The sequence below is a fragment of the Acomys minous genome (genome assembly GCF_964271855.1).
Source record: "Acomys minous genome assembly, chromosome: 10".
NCBI lineage: Eukaryota > Metazoa > Chordata > Mammalia > Rodentia > Muridae > Acomys > Acomys minous.
Window position 1 is genome coordinate 37,493,647 of NC_140491.1, and position 21,103 is coordinate 37,514,749.

General features: G+C 41.7%; 1 long non-coding RNA gene across 4 annotated transcripts; it reads right to left on the bottom strand.

Annotated features, from left to right (window-relative positions):
* Positions 1-570: 570 nt before the first annotated feature.
* On the bottom strand, positions 571-21,103 carry LOC311607775. Of its 4 annotated transcripts, none has more exons than XR_014782736.1 (6): positions 20,971-21,103; positions 15,993-16,156; positions 11,222-11,638; positions 9,447-9,628; positions 2,172-2,275; positions 571-859 (listed from the first exon to the last, which is right to left on the bottom strand). It is a non-coding gene; the product is annotated as an uncharacterized lncRNA (long non-coding RNA). The 4 variants fall into 4 exon arrangements; XR_014782737.1 differs by having other exon boundaries at positions 11,126-11,638; XR_014782738.1 differs by having other exon boundaries at positions 571-862; positions 11,126-11,638.

A 21,103-nucleotide genomic window follows, 5' to 3' on the forward strand; every position in this document is an offset into this window, starting at 1 on the left:
AGCTAGTGAAAAGTTAAGCTTGACGACATCGTGTCATTTTCTTCATTGCAACGGTTGCTGCAAATCTGTGGTTTGTAATATTTGGCACAGTGGACATCCTGCAAGACACCCTGACCTATTAACAGACACGCAGACTCCTAAAAACCCCAAAACAGCACAGGGCCTGCTTTATTTCTCTACTTGCACCTCAACGGCGACAGTGACCCTGGGTGGCTGCACACCAGTAGCGTAGAGACCTTCAGGTTTCTCAGTTTGGCAGCTGAAGTTATTTCCAAAAAAAAAAAAAAATCTTTCATTTATTTAATCCTCAAGCTGTCTAAAAATCTTTATGGGTGACCATTCTTAGCCTGCCCTTTCCCCTTTGCTCTCTGAACCCATCCAGATCCTCCCTCGAGGCCCCTAAAGGTCTAAGATCAGTGGCGGTGTTGGGGGAGGGGTTGGAGTAAAAAAGAGATGTCTAATGGTAACTCTAGTCAGCTGGCAACCTTCCATAAAATGACTTAAAGAGAAGCTGGTGGGAGAGATGCCATGGTGTTTTTATTTCTACTATCACAACACAAAAATAATTAATGGGTAAAAATGCTTTTTTGTTTAATAATCGCTGTTCTTCATTAATGTGAACCAAGGGGACAGTCTAAGGAAGACAATAACATCTGCACCCGACGTTCCATTATCACCAGACTTCACATTTCACACAAAAGCATCGCCAGCACGGCCTTACAGCTTTAATTAGTTTCTGCCATAGCTGTGAAGGTCAGCCAATTATTGTGTGTGAAATCTCAATATGAAATGGCTGAATCAAAGAGAGCGTTGCAACAGTGTGGGATCTCGCCATGCTGTAAATCTTGCTTTCTGCAACCTGCTTTTTGAAACACAAGGTAACATAAAGTAATCATCAGGTATGCATGGCTTCAAGGCTTACTGGTTAATTGAACATGTGCTTAATGGGGGAAAACACATAATTTCTGATTGTTTCTTAAATTCCCTCTTATTACATTGTCATTATCTACCACACATGGTTAAGGTTGAATTGTGCTTCCTGATTAACTTACCCTAACTCACTTAGACCTCCGTGAAAATATTTGATCTGGGACTCAAGCCTAGTTTGATCAGATTTACATGATCTCAAGTTAATATCTATACTCATATATGTGCATAAATATATATGCTTCCCCACATAGCTCTAGTATTTGTAGGTATATATGCTTAATATGTGCATATCTTAAATATGTATATATTATAATATATGCATGTTTAAACATGAGCCTATAAATTTATAAATATATTTAACATAGTAGAGCAATTTTAGAATGCCATTTACTGAAAATGTTGCTGAATTAAAAGCGTTTTATTGGAGATTCACTTCAATGAATTTTGCATTTAGGATCAAAAATCTGATAGTTTGCAAGCAGACTTGAAACTCATCTTTTCCTGCTCCTTTTATTTCTCAGATAAAGAAGCAGGGCTTTAAAAGTGATACAGACTGACCAACATCACTCTGGTCCTTAATGAGACACAGAGGATAAAACTATAACTTCTTTGTCTGCCTTATGATTGACTGACCAGGCGTTTCTGACACAAGGGCTCACCATATGTTCCACACTGACCTCAAATTCTTAATCATCTTCTTTGCACTCCCCAAGTGCCATGATTTCAGGTATAGACGGCCATACCTGGCTCCTTTTGTAATTTTTCATACAGCTATTTGATCCTCACATAAAATGCAGATAACATCATATCATATGATTTATAAAGATCCAATTTCTGCTCAAAGGTTCTCATGAATTGAAGCCAGCTTGTCTTATTTGGTTTGTTTAATACACACAACACCTAGCAATACTCAAGGAAACAAACAGTTATGGAGCCGCTCTCCTTGTAGAGTCCCTGAAAGATATTGCTGATGTCTGAAATGATTAAAATATTTTCAATGAGTTGATAAGCCAGCAAGGTAAATAAGACAAAGAGGAAGAGAAAAAAAGGGGGAGGGTGGAGCCAAATAATGTGACAGAAGAAGAGAAACTGTAGAGTACCTGGCAGCATTGTCAGCCACTACTACTACATTCCAGCGTGCCCCTCTTCACTACTAAATTATAACAACAAATCCTTCTCAGCACTGTCCAATATCCCCAGAGGGGGCAGAAGGAAGGCAAAGCCACATAAGTACCACTGACTTCATCTGAGCCTTTCCTGGTTTCCTAGGCAACCTTCTGGCAGTCTTCAGAAGCTGTACAAACAGAAGACTGACCAGAGTTCTTGCCTTGGGTCTTCTGGTGACCTGTGGGAGAGAAATAAGATTGTAAAGGTCTAAGGAGTATGAGTGAGCAGTGAGAAATCAGAGCTTCAGCTGTGTGTGGTTCTTCCAAGAAATTAAAAAAAAAAAAGAAAGAAAGAAAGAAAGAAAGAAAGAAAAGACAAAACAAAAAACAAAATAAATTCAGCTTCTCCAGGAAGTCAACGCTATCCACACACTGAGCTGTCTGGATGTAAGGTGGCAAGTCTTTGCTGAAGCTGGAGGAAGGGAGGCCAGTTAGTTTAGGCATTGCCTTGGCTTCTGTCTACCGTTCTAGGCTGCTACCTGCAAGGCACCAGTAGGACTCCTTCCTCCCTTCTGACAACCCAACAGGCCTCCAGATTTTCCCCAAATGTATCAAATTCTTTCCTGAGTGGGACCCACAAGATAAAGAAAAAGAACTTTCCTTTCTGAATTTAAAAATGGAGAAAACCTAAGCAAGTGATCAGAAGCAAGAGACAAGAGCATTTGAGAGTGGATACAAAAGAAGGCTGGGCCATGCAGAGGGAGCCACAGCTGGGAAGGATAACAAGAGGGAACAGTGCCTTGGCTAGAATAAAGGACTTGCCTCCTTGGTGAATCCAAGGACAGGCTGTGCAAGAGGAGCTGATGCTAAGAGCAGTTAACTCAGCATGTCTTGACCTTTTAAGTAACAATGCAGATGTGCTTCACTGATGGCAATAAATTCATTAGAAACTTGAGAAGCAAACTGTGGGTCACTGCATTACTTTGAAGCAGAATAGAAAAACAACAACAAAAAGAAATAAAGAAAAAGAGAAGAAAGAACAGCTAAGAGGCCACACTTGTTGCTTCCTCAATTGGCCTTTGCTTAGTTGGCTCTAAGAGCATAAGTGGCCATTTCTTTTGACCTAGGATGATCAAAACAGGGGTAGCACAAGAACGAGAAACTAAAGCCAGATAGAACAAGAAGTCTATGTGTGTGTGCATGTGAAACAGACTTGGGAAACAGAAAAGAAAGAGAGCCACAATTGGGAAATCATGAAAGAATCAGGTATAACACGCTCCAATGTTTGCCCTGTGGTCCAGAATCTAGTATCTACATCAGATGTTCTCTGTTGAAATTTTCACTCTTATTCACCCTTGTCTGTGATATTTGGCAACATCTGAACACAATTTTTGTCACCAATGATTGGTGCGGGGCTGTGGGATGTGGTGGTGTGGGGCATGGAAACAGACAGACAGCAATGGTGGTGTTCATCTTCCCGTTATGAACATCACAGCCTCCAGTGAGTCATTAATGTCACTGTTCAAGAAACTTAGTTTGGCATTGAGTTGATTTTTTAAGTTATCTCATATAAATTCTTAGGCAGTCTTTAAAGAAAAGCAACCTGCTGCAAATTCTTTTCTATAGTCCTGTTATGATTCAGCACCATTTTGCATAGTCTCTTGGAAAGAAAGAATTTTTGGTTTCTTCTTTTATTCATTCATGCATTCACTATTTCATCCAAAATGAGTTAATGCCAATCACTAAGAATGAAAGAGTGAGATAGAGAAACAGAGGCAGGCGTGAACTCAGAGAAAGCCATTGATTTAGGCTGAATTGTGTCCCCTCTCCCAAAATTCCTTATGCGGAAGCCCCAACCACCAATGTTTTAGACTTGGAAATAGGATCCAGAGGAGGAAGTTAAAGTTAAATTAGACCACAGTGTTTGAGCCCCGGTGATATGGTATAGGACAAGAGACAGCTAGTGCCCGCAAGCTAGGAAAGTAGACCTCACCAGGATTGGTTAAGCCTGCTACTTAAATCTCCAACGTCTAGCTAGACTCTGAAGCCATGGGAAGACAAATGCTACGTCCTTAATCCACAAACAGAGCAGGATACGGCAAGCATGCCATCTTGGGTGCTCAAGTTTCTTTCTTTCTTTCTTTCTTTCTTTCTTTCTCTCTTTCTTTTCTTTCTCTCTCTCTCTCTTTTTTTTTTTTAACCAATGCAAGGATAATTTATTTTGGCTCAGTTTATAGTCCATTCATGGCAGACAGCTAGGATGGCATAAGTCTACCCCTTCTCAGGGTGACTCCCAACACATCACTTTTTAAAAACATATTTTATTAATTTATTCATATTGCATCTCAATTATTATCCCATCCCTTGTATACTCCCATTCTTCCTTCCCTCCCGTTTTCCCCTTACTCCCTTCCCCTATCACTGTGATTGAGGGGGACCTCCTCCCCCTGTATAGGCTCATAGGGTATCAAGTCTCTTCTTGGTAGCCTGCTATCCTTCCTTTGAGTGCCACCAGGCCTCCCCATCCAGAGGACGTGGTCAAATCGTGTAAGAAAATGCAATTGGATCCATATTTGTCACTGTGCACAAAACTCAAGTCCAAGTGGATCAAAGACCTCAACATAAAACCAGAGACAGTAAACCAGTCAGAAGAAAAAGTGAGGGAAGATCCTGGGACACATTGGCACAGGAGACAACTTCCTGAACAGAACTCCAGCAGCCCAGGCCTTAAGGTCAAGTTTCCTATGAAGCTTTTCCTAAGCATATGTCAAAAAGACAAGCTTTCTTATTCTAATTTAGCCCCGCTTGCTTATTCTCTACATTTCCTTGTGGCTTTGCCAGCATGGTAAAGAATGTGAGTCTAATCCCAGCACCAAACCATTAAACATGAAAAGCTCATCCTTCTGAGCCACAATTTTCTCATTTATGACATGGTCACAAACCACACACACTGGCAGGAACGCTGGGGGACATCGATGAGGAATCAAGGAAGGAGTGCTTAATTTTGTCAGAATAATAGCCATGCCAGCCCCTCAGCAGATAAGAGTCCCCGTGTCCCCTAGAACTGGAATTTGTTCAAAGTTTGTTTTCAAGAATCATTCGGTTTATTACTCCTAAGTGTCTTAATAGCTGTTGGCCCAAAGAGGCTAAAGTTTTGTTTCTGCCAAACATCTCCCAGAGGATTTTAGTAACCAGGAATTTCCCATTGCTTAACAATCAAAATGCCAACAATGAAGCTGTCGTCGGTCACAAGAGCAGGAAGCAATTATAGAATTTTGAAGAGTCAGCCACTGGGTACTACCTGGAGTGAAATAAGTACGTAGTTTCAACTTAAAAATTAAACGAAATTCAATGAAGCATAACTACAGTTATTTCCAGCATACGAACGACTTAAACCCATATTATATGGCGTAAAATGGAGCAGTAATGAACCCACAACCCATATACCTGTCTGCTTCTCCAGTTAACTACGTGCTTGTCATGTGCCAAGCACCGTGCTCAGCTATTACCATCTGCTAACTCACATAACCCGCACAGCCCTTCCGTCACCAGCACATCTGGCTAGGTTATGAAATGAGACACACGAGCCGCCATTGGATATTACCATCGTTCCTTCCTCGGCATGTGTGACGAGCAAAGCAGGGTAAACTGACTCCTCTTGCCAAAATAAGCAGAGCGGTAACGACTCCTAGAAGGATCTCAGCCAGTTTCATTTGGCAGAAGATTATCGCAAGTTTCAGAACCATTACGCGGGACATTTCTCTGAAGCACGTGAGAGCAGTCATATCTTCCCCTTCCGTGAAACACCAGCAAAGGAGACAAAGACTGTTCTCATAAAGGATGTTCTCACTCTGCGGCTACTACTTAAAATGCACATGTTTACACAGAACTTGTGGTCAGGGGAGGGAGGAGGTGTGGCTAGTGTATTCGCCTCACAAGCAGGAAATGCGGCTCCTGTTGCTGTGTAACCAGGCAAGGACACCGGATCCTCCTCTGATAGCTCCCTCCAACAGAGATAATAAAAGAGACTCTGAAGCCAAGTAAATGGGTGGTAAGCACCCATTAAATCACACCCTACCCTCTTCCCTTCGAGCTCCAGCGGCCAAATTAAACTTTCTTCCATCAGAAGAGACAACTAGATTAAAGCACCCTACAAGGTTAGGCGTAGTTGGCCTTTCCTCGTCGCTATTTTTGCAAGTCTACAGGAGCCAAGATGTCAGAGGCCTTCAAAGTCTGCTCGGACTTTTGTTTACTCTCTGGGTTCATTATTAGTGTGTGTGTGTGTGTGTGTGTGTATGTGTGTGTGTGTGCGTGCGTGTGTGCGCGTGTGCGCATGTGGGCGTGTGGTGGGCGTGTGCGTGCGTGTGTGTGTGTGTGTGTGTGTGTGTGTGTGTGTGTGTGTGTATGGGGGTTGCTGGGGCTTTCTCTACCTCTGTTGTTGTGTCAACCTTATAACAGCAACAGTGTGCAGAGACTATCACAGGTACTTGGGCTGTGACCGTTGTGAAAGAAGAAAGGGGAAAAGCGATCAATGACGTACACTGAGATTGCTCTTGGAATGTCTATGAAATCGGAAGAAGAGGAAGACTTGCAGTTCTCACTGAGCTCGCTTTTTTTTTTTTTACTCGAACTCCGGTTTCTTGACTTTTCTCCTAGAAGAGTCCATGCCAAGTTCTCTTGGTCCAACACCCAAGAGTTCTTCCTTTGTGTTTTCGCTTGTCTCTCTGGTGAGTACTTCTGTCTTCTATGTCAGTATTCTGTTTTTGAAAAGCATACTACACTTTGATTACAGCCATAAAGAAGCACGCACGTCTGATACTGAGGCAGAAACAGATGTGGATGTAGATCAGTGGGGCCAAACACAGGACAAAGAGGTCAAACCAACCGGCTTCAGATACCTGACAGACACGGACAGGCTAGAGGGATGACTCAGCGGCCAAGCATTTGCAGCTCGTCCGGAGGACCCAGATTTGGTTCCCAGCTCCTACGTGCTACACCTTAAAACCACCTGGGAGCCAGGTGTGGTCCTGCATGTCTTTAATTCCACCAATCAGGCAGGCAGAGCTCTGTTGAGTTTGAGGCCAGCCTGGTCTACAAAGGGGGTTCCAGGATAGCCAGGAATGTCATATATAGAAACCCTGTCTCAAAAAACTAACTAAACAACCAAACAAACAAAAGAATAAATGAAAACCACCCATGACTCCAGTTCTAGAGAATAGAATGCCATTCTCTGGCTTCCATGAACCTGTGGAGTCATCTGGTACACATGCATGCATTCAAACAGACATACATATGCATGAAATAAAACATAAAATAAATCTTCTCTTAAAACAGGGGGGAAAGGCCATCCTTTCAACATATAGTGCGGGTAAAACTATATATTCACATGTAGAAAAGTTAAACTAGATTCATATGTCTCACCTACAGAAGGATTAATTCAGAGTGGATCAAACTTATTAATGCAAGACATGGGAGTTTGAAGCTGCTGAAAGAAAATAAATAAAATCCCCAAAGATAAAGGCATAGACTAGGAATTTCTGAGAAGAACTCCAAAAGCACAGAAGAAAATCATCATAATTGACAAATGGAGTTACATGGACCTGAAAAGGTTCAGCACAGCAAAAGAAATAATCACCAAAGTGAAGAGAAAGCCTACAGAATACGGAAAAATTGCCAAGTACACATTAGACAAGGGATTTGTCTCTAGCATCTATAAAGAACTACACCAAAAGAAAAAAAAATGTCTCCTTATCATCCAATCAATAAATTAGACTAATATAGAGAATAAGAAATTCTTAAGAGCCAGTGAACAATACAAATTCAAAATGTGTCCCATGGCTTAGCTAGAAGAGAAACACACAGTAAAACGACCTTGAGATTGCATCTTACCCCAGTCAGAACATCCATCATTGATGGAATCAAGGACAACAAATGTGTGGAAAGGAATTATACACTGTTGATGCCAGTGTATGGCGATGGTACAATGACTATGGAAGTTGGCTTGGAGAATCTACACCAATAAAGACAAAACCTAAACCAAACTTAACCTTATAACACTGCTACACCACTCCTGGGCATTTATACGACGGGCTCTACATCACGTAACATAGATGTACGAGTGTATCTTTGCTTATTACTATACTGTTCATAATCGCCGGGAAATAAAGCCAGACAAAATAACTATCAACAGATAAATGGACTGGGTTTTTTTATTGTGTTAAATATACATGTGGAATAATTTTCAGCTGTAGAGAAGAATTAAATGACTACATTTTCAGGAAAACAAATAAATTTGGAGATCATTAACTTGACGGATCAAGTCAGAGTCACAAAGACAAATGGTGCATGTTTTCTTTCTCACACAGAAAGTCTAAATTTAAGTGTGTACCCATGAATGCATGGGTGCATGCGTGTGTGTGTGTGTGTGTGTGTGTGTGTGCGCGTGCGTGTGTGTGTGTGTGTGTGTGTGTGTGTGTGTGTGTGTGTACAATCTTAAAAATACAAAGGGTCCGTGAAAGGGTAAGAAAAGAACTTAAAGTAGAGGGAGGGCAGAAAGAGAGCAATGAGCTTCGTATGGCATGAAAGAAGGGGGACAATTTGCAGGGATGAAGGGGACGGCCAAGAGGATGAAGGAGGGATGAGAGGGCAGTGGAGAAGGTGGGCCAAGCATAATGACATATATGTGTGAAAATGCCACAAAGTGACCCATCACTGTGTGCTGACTTTCAAAATAAAAGAGACATACTATTTATTATTTGTTGATCTACTTATCAGATATAATAATCAGCATGACCAGATTTGGCTTTATGACAACAGAGCCCTTTTTGGTGTGTCTCCTCTTGTAGTCTAAATAAAATTTAAAAAAACACATACAGAGCTTTTCTCGTCAAAGGAATATTATTATAAAAAAAAAACTTTTACAATTCTTAACACACACCTTCTGCCTTTCTTGGACAGCAGCTGGGGTGTAGGGAAATGAGCTTTTGAACAGAGGTCTGTACCAATATGGAGTTGGAATAACGCTCTTTGAATAATTGAGAGCCACTGTCCTCAGTGACTTGCCTAACGGGCTCCTTCTAACAAGCAATAAACAGCTTTCTAGAAGGCATTTTTACATCACTTACAAAAACATCTTCCAAAGATTTCTCTAATAAGGGCTTATAGCTCTAGGGCTTCAATGTTTTGAGAAATACCTATAAGCCAACACCACCTCTAGACATTTCCCTATTCCCATTCAACTCTTGTTTTCAGTCCCAACATCTCTAGGAAAACACTGATTGGTTTACTGTGGTAAATTATGAGATGTTTTTAATGTTGACTGTAACAGACCTGATTTATGAACTCTGGGCATCTGATGCTTTATAGCAGAAGTTAAAAATGTCCAGCATAGCCAGGCAGCAGTGGACCCACCTGTAAGCCCATGAAAACATCCCTCAGACATGTGGCTTTTCTCCCCACATTCGGAATCCATACTCCCTTGGTCATGAGTCACATCAATAATTTAGGAATTGAGGATTTCAAACAGCTGATTCCCAAGTATCATAAACCAAGCTGACATGCTGAAAGGTGCCATGGGAGTGACGGAGGCTGTTCTGTTGGACAAAAGGCATCATGGAGGCAAAAAGATTGATTTGTTTAAAGAAAGCAAAAAATGTAAGTCTCAGGCCCATTGCTAAGGCTTCTTCTGTCTCCCCCACACAACCTGTGAGATCTGCCCAGTGTGCCCCCAACTAGAATTTCTCAATGGCGTTTTCCCTTTTGTTTTAGTGTCATTGCTTGTGAACTGCAGGGAATTTTGTTACCAGGTAGCAAGCTGTTTGTGCAGCTCCTACACCTGTTGCCACTGCCTCTAAAGACAATCCATCTCCAGTGCCTGCCTTTGAGTTAGTCTGTTTCCTCTGCTCTCTGACTGAGACATGGTTGCTAAGCTCTGCTCACTCGTCTGCTCACTTAATGTTGATTTCTAGCATGTGACAGTCTGTAAGGAAAACGTGCTTTCTAGTCATGAGTTCCCATCACTGTTGCCGTCATCTGAACCCTTTCTCCCCTGCTCTGAGTGAGGTGAGAGACTAACTCCAGGGCTGCTAATGCTCCATTTGAGTTCTCTGTGTCAGTTAGTATCTGTTCTGTAACGACCCATGACCCCTAAGGCTGAAAACCGCTGCGTTTCACCTAAGTGTCTGTGCACTATCGGGAGTGACTAGGTAGCCCAGATTCTAGACTGACCTGGTCTCATCTGTCCCTGCCTGTGCTCATTCACCTATCTATGGACTGTTTGGTGACTGGAACAATAAATAGATAAAACCTGTCTCCAAAGTGTTCACTTTTTCAGGAGACTTACTCATCCTTGTTCATGGGTGGCGGCTAAGGGTAAAGCCCCTAAGTCCCTGAATGCTGAATGCTGCACTCTGCAATAATATCTGTAACATTTAGGTGGTCAAAGCAGGCTAATAGGTCAGCCACATTTAAAGGGCAAGGAAATAGATTCTCCCTTCTTTATGGCAAAGTTCTGTAGCTGTCTCATTGCAATAAACGACAGCATCCTACAGTTTCTTTAGGTATTACAATCTCATATTTAACCCCTCCCCCCAAATATGTACTTTATTTTCTTGTGCAACCTAAGATTAGCCCTCCTTCCTTTGAAGTTATCCTAGTCTCAAGTGCTGTTGTGGTTACAGAGATCGGACTAAGGGACAATATAATCGCCCCCATTCTAAGATCCTTTACTTACCCACCTGAGAAAAGTTGGTTTTTTTGTTTTGTTTTGTTTTTTTCTTGTGTGAAACAGCACTTGTGGATTCTAGAAACTTGAACTTGGCTATATTTAGAGACTTTACTAATCATCTCATAACACACGCTGTCCCCTCAGCCCATGACTTCTTGTCATCTTTGTCACCCAGTAAATACCTTTTCGAGTACGTATGATGAAGGTTCACTTAAAAAAAAATCCATTCTAATTTGTCACAAACTAAAGATCTTTTCAAACTTATTTGTTTGGTCTTTGCACCGGAGCCAAACAGCTATAAAGGCTTCAACGCTTTGTGGTTTTCAGAGTGCCACTAGCCCACACGCTGTGTTCTGTAAACCACTCAGTTGAGTATCGCCTTCCTCGGGAACTTCTGGTGGGGTGGCAGTTGATCACACTTCTGACCCTTTCCCTTACTTCTGTAGTTCTGATGACTCACTTGATTGTCTCGACTTAAGCCCCTTTTAAAGAAGAGAAAGGTGATCCCAGGTCTTCTTTCCATACAGCAGGCGATGAGTAAGTGCTGGCGAGTGGTTATGATACATAGAGTCTTGGGGTCAGGACCTCATGTTGAGGTTTGAGCAGAAGGAATAGAATAGTGCTGGTGTCCCCTGTCTCTACAGGCCAAACAAACTCGGTAGAAGCGTGCAGGGCTTATGAGGGGACCTCACACTGCAGAAAAAACTCACTCCCCAAGGGGCAGAATCCTCCGTGGAGCCAGATGTGGAACACTGCTCTTTGAACTGGTTTGGTGAAGGAAAGCTCACTTTGCACAGATCTAGAAAGTCCTGCTAAGTTGAGCTGATTAATGCGGGGTTTAAGCCCGGCTTTCTCTAGAGAGGAGAAGTGGCCAAGTCTGGTGAGAAAAGTAAGACGCGTGTATTACTTGCTGGGTTCATAAGGAGTGGATGCTATAAATAAGCCTTAGAACTAGTGAAAACAAATCTCCAATCTGTCTAGCATGAAATACACACACATTCATATTCACGCTCAGCCCACTGCACTGACCCGAGGAGAAAGGGAAAACCATTAAGGAAAGTGGGAAGGGACTCAGGGTTGGCAATCACTAGTGACATGTTTACTAAATATGCTCTGAAACATTAAACATAGCATTGGAAAGTAGAAGAGCCAAAAAAAATTTTTTTTTTGAGGCGGGAGGCACTGACTATAATTCAAGCTTAGTCTCTCATCTGTTTTTCCAGCACTTTGTAGCAGTTGGCTCCACAACCAGAGTTCAGCCAAATGAATCTGCATCTTTGGCGTCTCCAGGCAACTCCCAACTTGGCATTTCTGTCACAGGAGTGCTGGCCAGGAAACCCTTTTTGGAGAGGAACCATTGGCTAGAATCATTCTGTCAACATCCAGACAGCATAGTCAATTACAAACATGCAGGGCTAACCTGACAGCCAGCTCTGTAAGTAGTAGACACTAGACATCCCCAGGGACCTGGCTGGGCTCCAGGGAGCACTCACTAGGACAAGAGCCCCTTTTTTTTTGCAAGACAGTGCAAGGATTCAGTGGGCTACGCTGAGCTCTCTCTTGCTGTTCCACTGCCCAACGTCAGAAAGGCCATCTCTCTGTTTAAAACAAGTAAGTAGGAATCCCTGGCAGTAAGATCATATCCAACATTCAAAAGAGACAAATACACTCCTAGTCACATCCCAACTTCCCGCCCATCTGACACTAAATTTTTTTTCAGATGGTAGCCAAGGAAAAACAAAGGAATTTCGTGAAAACCCTCCAGCCCGTGACTTAGGCGTATGGCAGGATGTAGTTCACTTAAGAAGTTTTTGTTCTCTCCTTCATTTTTTTTTTTTTTTGGTTTGTTTGGTTTTTCTTTTCTTTTTTTTTTCCAACAAGAAGTTATTTGGCAAAAGGCTGAAAGTTTGGTTATGAGTATTCCGGTTTCTGGACGATAGATCAGCCAGACGATGGTATGAAGAGGCTATCTGTACTTGTCATGATATTGTCAGCGGAAGGGTGGGACTTTTGGGGGCAAGGAAAGAGGAAAGGGTTACATAGCAAATACTGACTGTCAGGATGCCTTGAGAAGGAGGCCTTCCCTCCCCCACACACTCAGGAGGGTGTGACCTTGGCACTGGGACTTGAGAAAGGAGAACCTGCCTTCGTCATACTATTCCAGAGCCATCAATAGGGATCCATCCATAGTCGCAACTTGGTCAGTGTCAGCTCAGCCGAGCTAGACCCCCGTGAGGACAGTTTCCACGGACACTGGCTGTTGCTCAGGATGCCACTGCATGTGGCATTCGGCTCTGAGGAAGAGTTGAGAGAGGCCAATGTTTCCCCTCTTCTAGCCCTGCACTCTTGTACAAGGAGGTAGGTAGTAATCTTGGCGAGATGTTAGGGAATATCTCCAAGTCTTCCTCAGATAGGACCATAAGGCTGACCCCTAACTAGCTTTTCTCAAGAAGAAACATCTCCTTCCTGTAAGAAATGCTCTTTCTTTTCTGGAAGGATTATCCAGAAGCCATAACAGCTCCACAATGCAGTAATCCTTGGTATTTTTCTCCTGGAAATGTTCCTTGTGTGGCATTTTCTTACTTGTATTCCAATGTCATTTTACACACTGCCCTTTAAAGCTTAGATTCTACAACCACGTGTCATGCAGGACCCTCCCTCTTCAGCATCCCAAAGGCCTGTGGCAGAGTACCAAGACCTCCTTTTCCATTCTGTGCTAGTCCTTGAGGGAATCTGTGTCCAGAAAGGAAGCATTCCTAACAGAGAGGCCTTCCTGAGGTTTAGTGTCTGCTGCCCCAGAAGCTTCTTACACACTCAGTCTAGTCCACCTGGAGGCTCGGCTGCCTACGGATCAGGCCAGCCTGGTCTACAAAGAAAGTCCAGGACAGCCAGGGATACACACAGAGAAACCCTGTCTCGAAAAACCAAAAAGAAAAAAAAGCTGTTAGGCTGTGATCCTCATCTTGGATTCAAAGCGTGTAGGCTGCTGAAGGTTCTGAGGCTAGGGGAGAGACATAGGGAACTATTTCGTACTTTAGGAGAAATTCTCGCGATGATTATTAGGATGAACTCTTGTCTAAGAACAACTTTATTGGTAGGAAAGTCAAGGTAAGGCTTCCTAATAGGAAAGAGGCTTCTGCCTTCCGAGCCCTTCAGAGCCATGTAATGGTCATCATAAAACTCGCCTCACTGACAAGAACCAAGGAGCCCAACTCTAGAAATTTACAATCCACTGAGGAGCCACGGCTTCTCTTCAGGATATCTTAAAGGTGAATGTCCTAAAACACCCTTCTGTCTGTGGTGATGAAACCCTGGGTGCCCACGGTTATAAATAATCCAATCTGTTTCTTACCGCAACTAAGGCAAAAACCTAAACTCCAAATTGAACTGGCTTTTTGATTTATATCTCTGGCCAAAGAAGCAAGCCCAGAGATGGAGTTTCTGGAAATAATGGAGGCATATCTCTCGAAGGAGAGGTAGGAAGGGAGGATAGGAGAAAGTGTGTGTGTGTGTGTGTGTGTGTGTGTGTGTGTGTGTGTGTGTGTGTGTGTGTGTCTCAGAGACTGAGTAGTAGAATAATTACTTTTCAGAACCACAAATAAAAACACAAACTGCATTTAAATAAAACTAAAAGAGTTGAAAATGTTATCATTTTGTGGAAAAAAAAATCCTAAAGCAGGAATTGAGATTTCTAAGTGCTAACCAAATTCACTTGATAGAGAAATTATTTACAGTTTAACTGAAAGAAAAGTTTGCTCAATTTTAGAAACTTTCTCAAATTTAGTGATTTCATGGTCTTGAATAATCTCTTGTATTGAAAGATATTTTCCAAAAATCAACAGTTGGCTTTTTCTCTCTCACACATGCATGATCAAATTGCAGAAATATAAACTACATGCATCACTGTTTTTCTCTGGCAGCTTGGACATTAACAGGGATCATCATAGTGAAGCCTCTAAAGTGGAAAGATACTAGAACATTAAAACTCTGGGACTGTTGCAGGGAGATAAGGTCGTAATGTGCACAATATTCTGACAATAATGACATCTCTGACAATATACCAAGTAGATGGCTACCTTAGCTTTATGTTTTAGTAAAATGAGAGGCCAGGCAAGTGACTTGTGCAAAGACACCCTGTCAGAGAACAACAAACAACTGATATTCCTGACTCCACTTTATACTTTTCTCAACCTTCAACTTTATATATTTTTTTCTTTTAGTCTCGACCTTAAATGGACTACATTTCATAAAAACTAATAATGCCTTCAGATATTGTATGAACAAATGGTTTTCCTGACTTCCATGCTTCCTGCAAAGCATGCCTGTATTTTCCATGAGCTCAGAGAGTGGTCACTTTACTCACTGAACACAGGCAGGAGTCCTTCACATTGCCAAATTTAGGCACATCAGATAAAGTACAAAGATGTGAGGTTAGGGGCTGGAGTGATGTTCAGTGCTAAAGGACAGTGCCTTTGCAGAGGACACAAGTTTGGTTCTCAGTGTCCATGTGACAGCCTTAGGACTGGCCATCCTTAACACCAGTTCCAGGGGATCCAGCATCCTGTGGGAAACAATGCAAGCATCGGACACAGTGCAGTTTTAAACACTTATATCCATAAAGTAAAAACAAATGTCATTTAGTTATAAGATTATAGTGATTCTAGAATCTATCCAAATTGAGATAACACTACTTAGAACAACTTGGGATTGAATCAACTTAACAGTTTTGCAGTTTTGATTACTTTAAAAAAATTAAAGTATTTTATGATACAAAATGAAAAAAATGAATCCAATGAAATAAAGATGCTATTCAAACACATTTTGCCCTCAATACGTTTACTGAACTCCAATATTAAATAAACAGAATAAATTTAGTTATAAGTTGGCATGTCTTGTCAGTCAGCCTCAGTAGTTTCAATAGAAGTCCATGGAAAGGGCATTTTATCCCATGAAAACTATATGAGAAAAAAATTCCAGGGTACAGCCATACCCTTCTTGACATTAGTGGATGTATTCACATCACCCCATCACCTTCAATCCTACTTTCTCCTGAGACTATGCCAATGCATTTTAGGTCAACATCAGTATCGGTTAGCATGTTCTGTACCTGGACTCCTGACTCCAGAATCTGTGCCTTTGGAAAAGTGCATTCACACCCAAGACAGCAAAGAAGTCTCATAAGTCCCCCAAATAACTAATGCTTCCTATCACATAGAAACCTGTCCTCCTACCTTAGGGATCATCAAAATGTAGAGCAGCATAGTTGATTGATGCACTGTCATGTGTCAGGCTACCACCATCTCCCACTTAAACTGTTCAATGGCTTCCTATTACATCTGCTTACGTCGTATCTTTGGCCCCTTCTAATACCTCCTTCATTCAGCGCCAGGGAAATCTATGTGCAAAGTTGACATTTTGTTTTAGTACCCACCTATCCCCCCCTACATAAGCCGAGTACACACTACGATTCAATGACTTCTCAGCACCCTCGTCCTATGGGGCCCATTCAGTCTTCTCTCTCCATCTCCTTCTCACACTGTGTGCCTTAAATGTTATTTAGAATCAGAAACCATCTTTCATTTTCTTGAATATGTCATGTTCATAAAATGTGTTACTCTTTTCTGGGGACACTGTTCCCACTCCACTTCATCCAGTTAAATTCCAGGTGTCTTCCAATGGATGCTTAATTATCATCCCTCCACCCTCATCCTTTAGACAAGATCAAAGTCTCTTACTACCTCTCAATACATCTTCATTGAAATAACTTAGAAAATGACTTATCTATATTCTGATTACTTAATTAAAAATGTTGTCGCTTACAAGAATAATAAGCATGGGAACATGGGATACTCAGTGACGATGCCATATAGAACACCAGATGGACCCAGGTGACCTGAGAAAATATCATAAGGTTTTATAAGTTTCCATAAAGGTGTCCGCTTAGGGTTAACAACCTGAGTGGGCGTGGTGCTGTTTCCTATGACTTTCTAAATAGTTTGTACAAAAGTTTGCACATGGCATGTTCTGTTGTTGAATGTGTACTCCAACACACACACACACACACACACACACACACACACACACATACACACACACACACACACACACACACACACACACACACACACACACAAACACATGCTCTTTGGGTTAAAGGTTCTGGGTATCTGGTTAGGAGAGCTGTGAAGACTAAAAATGCTTCCATGAGTGAGCAGACCACCATAAAGAGTCTTTCTCTGAGGTTTTTAAGTAACATCTACTTATTTTATTTACTTAGTGATAGCTGGGTCTATGCATGCCGTGGCATGTATATGGGGGTCAGAGGACAACTTTTGAGTTGGTTCTGTATTTCCACTGCAGGGGTTCCAGGGACAAACCCAGGTCCTTGGACTTAGCAGCAAGCATTTTCCCCTCTGAGTCACCTTGCTGCCTATAAAATTTCTTTTGAACCAAAAGCTTTGTTTACTGCCTGGCCATGGTGGGTTTCTCACTTCTGTGAACCAGGAGGCAATAAAAGGAGTGATCCACACAGGCAAGGATAATTAACCAAATTCACCAGGAAGAATTGATTCTTCTGCTTCCAAGTGTTTAGCAAGAAACATGTGTGAAACTTGACAAATGCAGGGGCCTTCTTGGTATTGCCACGGCTGGAAGAAGAGTAGAAGGGCCTTGCCAGCAACCGTACAATGACAAAGGTCAGAGCAAGGGTCCTATAAGCCAACTCGCCAATTGGCTGAGAGTGAGGACCATCCAGAACGGCAGGTGAGGGGGAGAAATCCTGAGCATGGTTAATGACCTTGAGACCAGCTGCAGTAGAAGTGATGACGGATACCAGCCTAATGTCTTTCTGATGAGCCAAGAACAAAGGGGTCATAAGACAAAGCAATAGCATCCTTGAGTTGGGCAAGAAGTAAACTGTGGCAACTTTGACTCAATTTGGACCTCAACTGTCACTCTGTGAGGACGTCCAAGTGTCTTTCTTGTGCCTACCTCAATTCCCATGGCTTCCTCATACTTTGGCCTTTGAAACTTTTTTTCATAAACCAAGGCATGTCTGACAGCCTGCTAAATGGAAGGCCACACAGGAAGTGCAGGCCAGTATGTTATCATGTGCACTGGTAGAATGGAAACAAACTGCTTACAACCACTAAAGTGGTCCACTTGAGTATAGGTCTCCACTAAGAGCACACACTGGCAGGAACAACACTGACTGATCTTATAGGAGCAGAGTGGGTCTATCACAGTGTTCTCGCAAATACTCTTCAGTCCCAGTACTTGCATGGCTAATCCACTGAGAAACCCATCATAGCCCAGTTCCATTTTCCCATGAGTCTACAATCAAACCACCTCTCGAGGGTTCTAGAAATAGCCTTTCTTTTACCTACAAAGTTTCTGCCGCCTCTGCTATAAGGAGACTAGACTTCTCCTGGAAACTCTGTTGGAGCTCCTGGTTCCATAACCGTCACTCTTCAGAGTGGAGGCTGAACTGAAATGAGATTTTATTTTTCTACTGAGAACAGGTGGATTTTGAGGAAAGCCTGTCCTGGGACAAATTGGGCAAAAAATATCTAACTCACACTAAAACTTTTTTTTTTTAATTATAGTATTTTTTTCTTCATTCTCAATATTTAAATGTCTATTATATTAAAATTAGACTTTCCCTAAGGATAGAGCTCTGGAGTCATGAGGAATAACATAAGCTTCTGTACTCTTGGCATTTTAAAGTTGGTGCCCAGATAATTGTGATGCGGAGGACGGCAAAGCCACCCTGTCCACAGTGGGAACATGTGCTCAGTGAAGCAACATTGCTTAGGAGACATACAACAGGCGCATGCCCATTGTCCCTGACTCAGTCCCATAATTACCAACCATGAGCCACTGGATCGAATCTGTCCACACTTATTCATGAATTGATTTCCCCACAGCTGCTTCTTAACTATCACAGAGAAGACTCATGACAGGATATGACAACATAGGCGGTAAACCTTAAACCCCTACCCAGATCTAGCCAATGGACAGAACATTCTCCACAGTAGAGTGGAGAGTGGGATATGACTTTCTCACATACTCTGGTGCCTCACCTTTGACCATGTCCCCTGGAGGGGGAGACCTGGTGGCACTCAGAGGAAGGACAGCAGGTTACCAAGAAGAGACTTGATACCCTATGAGCATATACAGGGGGAGGTAATCCCCCTCAGGAACAGTCATAGGGGAGGGGAATAAGGGGAAAATGGGAGGGAGGGAAGAATGGGAGGATACAAGGGATGGGATAACCATTGAGATGTAACAAGAATAAATTAATAAAGGAAAAAAAACAGAATATGAGCTCCACAAGTCTAGAATATTTGTTCTCTGACTACACACAGAAAAAAAAATGCAGGGAGCCTGATTCTAGTCTAGCCCTCCCACTTTATAAATGCTATAATTGAGTATATTTCCTCTGCTTTCTTTTTCTTTCTATCTAAATCTTAAGCTCTGGTTAGCTAGCCAAATTGAAACCATAGTCTTGTCTTACTAGAGTGAATACAAATTAGGAACACAGTTATGACATGGAGAACCACAATAAACAGAGTTAAATCATGGTCCAAGCTCCCTAACCTTATACAAATTGTGTTCTTATTTCACACATAATGCTTCTGAGTTTAGCTAAAAAATGAAAGTAGCATGATTTAGGCAGAAATAATTAAAAAGTGTATTTAACAACTGTGAATATTTTTCATTCTTAGTAAATGTTTCTGTTGCAGCATTGAGAGGATTATATATACTCTAATACTGTAAATAATATTGTAACAGTACACAATATAAAACATATAATAAAATATTATAAGTAATATAAGATCATTCAGAAGTACATTGGCATAAAAATACATTTTGACAGCAGCGAAAGGAATCACTTGGCCTATATTTGTGCTGCAGCTACTGGTTATTGAACAATAAAATATAGCCAGTCCACGTTAGACATATTGTGAATACTGGATTTCTAAAACATACTATGAAAAACAAATGGGAACTTTTTAATAGTAATTTTAAAATAGTAGTAAACATTGAAACAATAGGTATATGGTATTAGATAAAATGTTCTGTTATTTTTACTATTTCCTATTACATTTAAATTTTTTTAAATTATTTTTATTTTTACTTTTGAGACAGAGTCTCACTGTCTAGCCCTAGATAGCCTAGAACTGGGTACGTAAACCAGCCTCAAACTCACAGGATCTATCTACCTCTGCTTCCTAAGTGCTGTGATTAAAGGTATACATCATCAAGTCATGATCTTCTCACTTTCTTAGTATGGCTACAAAACATTTAAGATAATCTATGTAGCTTGCATTTTATCTCTTAAGAGTGTGTTCTATTTGGAAAAGTTCAAAACCTACTGTGAAGGCCCACAGTCATACAGGAGCATTGATAAACATTTGGAGAAAATGTACTATTATCGCATTCCTCTGCTATGGCTGTCACCCAATGTCATGGTCTCAATCATATTATTCAAAGAATAGAATGGTCTAGAACGTCAGCATCTGAGTATTAAGCAACATGAGATAAAGGAGCTTGTGTCTCGTGACTCCAGGCCTGATCATCAAGTATTCCTTTAAAATAAAACAGCCACATGGATTTGGTAGACTGTCCATCCCCCAAAATCCAACAGAGGTTAAAAAAAGCCCCCCACACTCTCCTTCGACCTGGCACAAATTATGAGAAGTTTATAAACAAGAGACTACTGTGAAAACAGTTTTCAGGAAATACCACACAACAATGTGTGATCTCTTTTTACCTCAGCAAGGACAGCTTCTGAGCCACAAGGAGACATGGCAAGCATTTTATAAGAACATTTCAGAGGATATCAGTACCATTGGGGATGATCTCAGAGAAGCCGGAGTGAGGCCGTAGTCCACGAGGCATTAAGTCCCCATACTGGTGTTCCAGTCCACTGGGAAAGCACTTCATCCATCGTAACACCATCCTCAATGGACTGGCCTTAGGGACCACTGATGGCTTTCTTAGGAAACTTGAGGTGGGAATGCACTAGGCTAATCAGTTAGCCTCCACTACCATCGCTCTCTAAACGGGACTACCTTGATTACTGAGCAGCTGGAGGCAGTCACGGAGGCAGCTGCCTTAAGCCTCCCTCAGATAGATCCACTCACGATCTGTGTCTGACTTCCTTGAGATAAAGTTAAAGTCTGAAGATCTCTCTGTAAATCTTACCAAGCAGAAATGGAACTTCAGACGTTTAGTTATAATGGCAGTCAATCCAATGTCTCTCATAGAGCCCTGACCCAGTTTAAAGAAGATATCATTGGGCAAACTGTGACCACAACGCACGAACCATTTGCTTTTC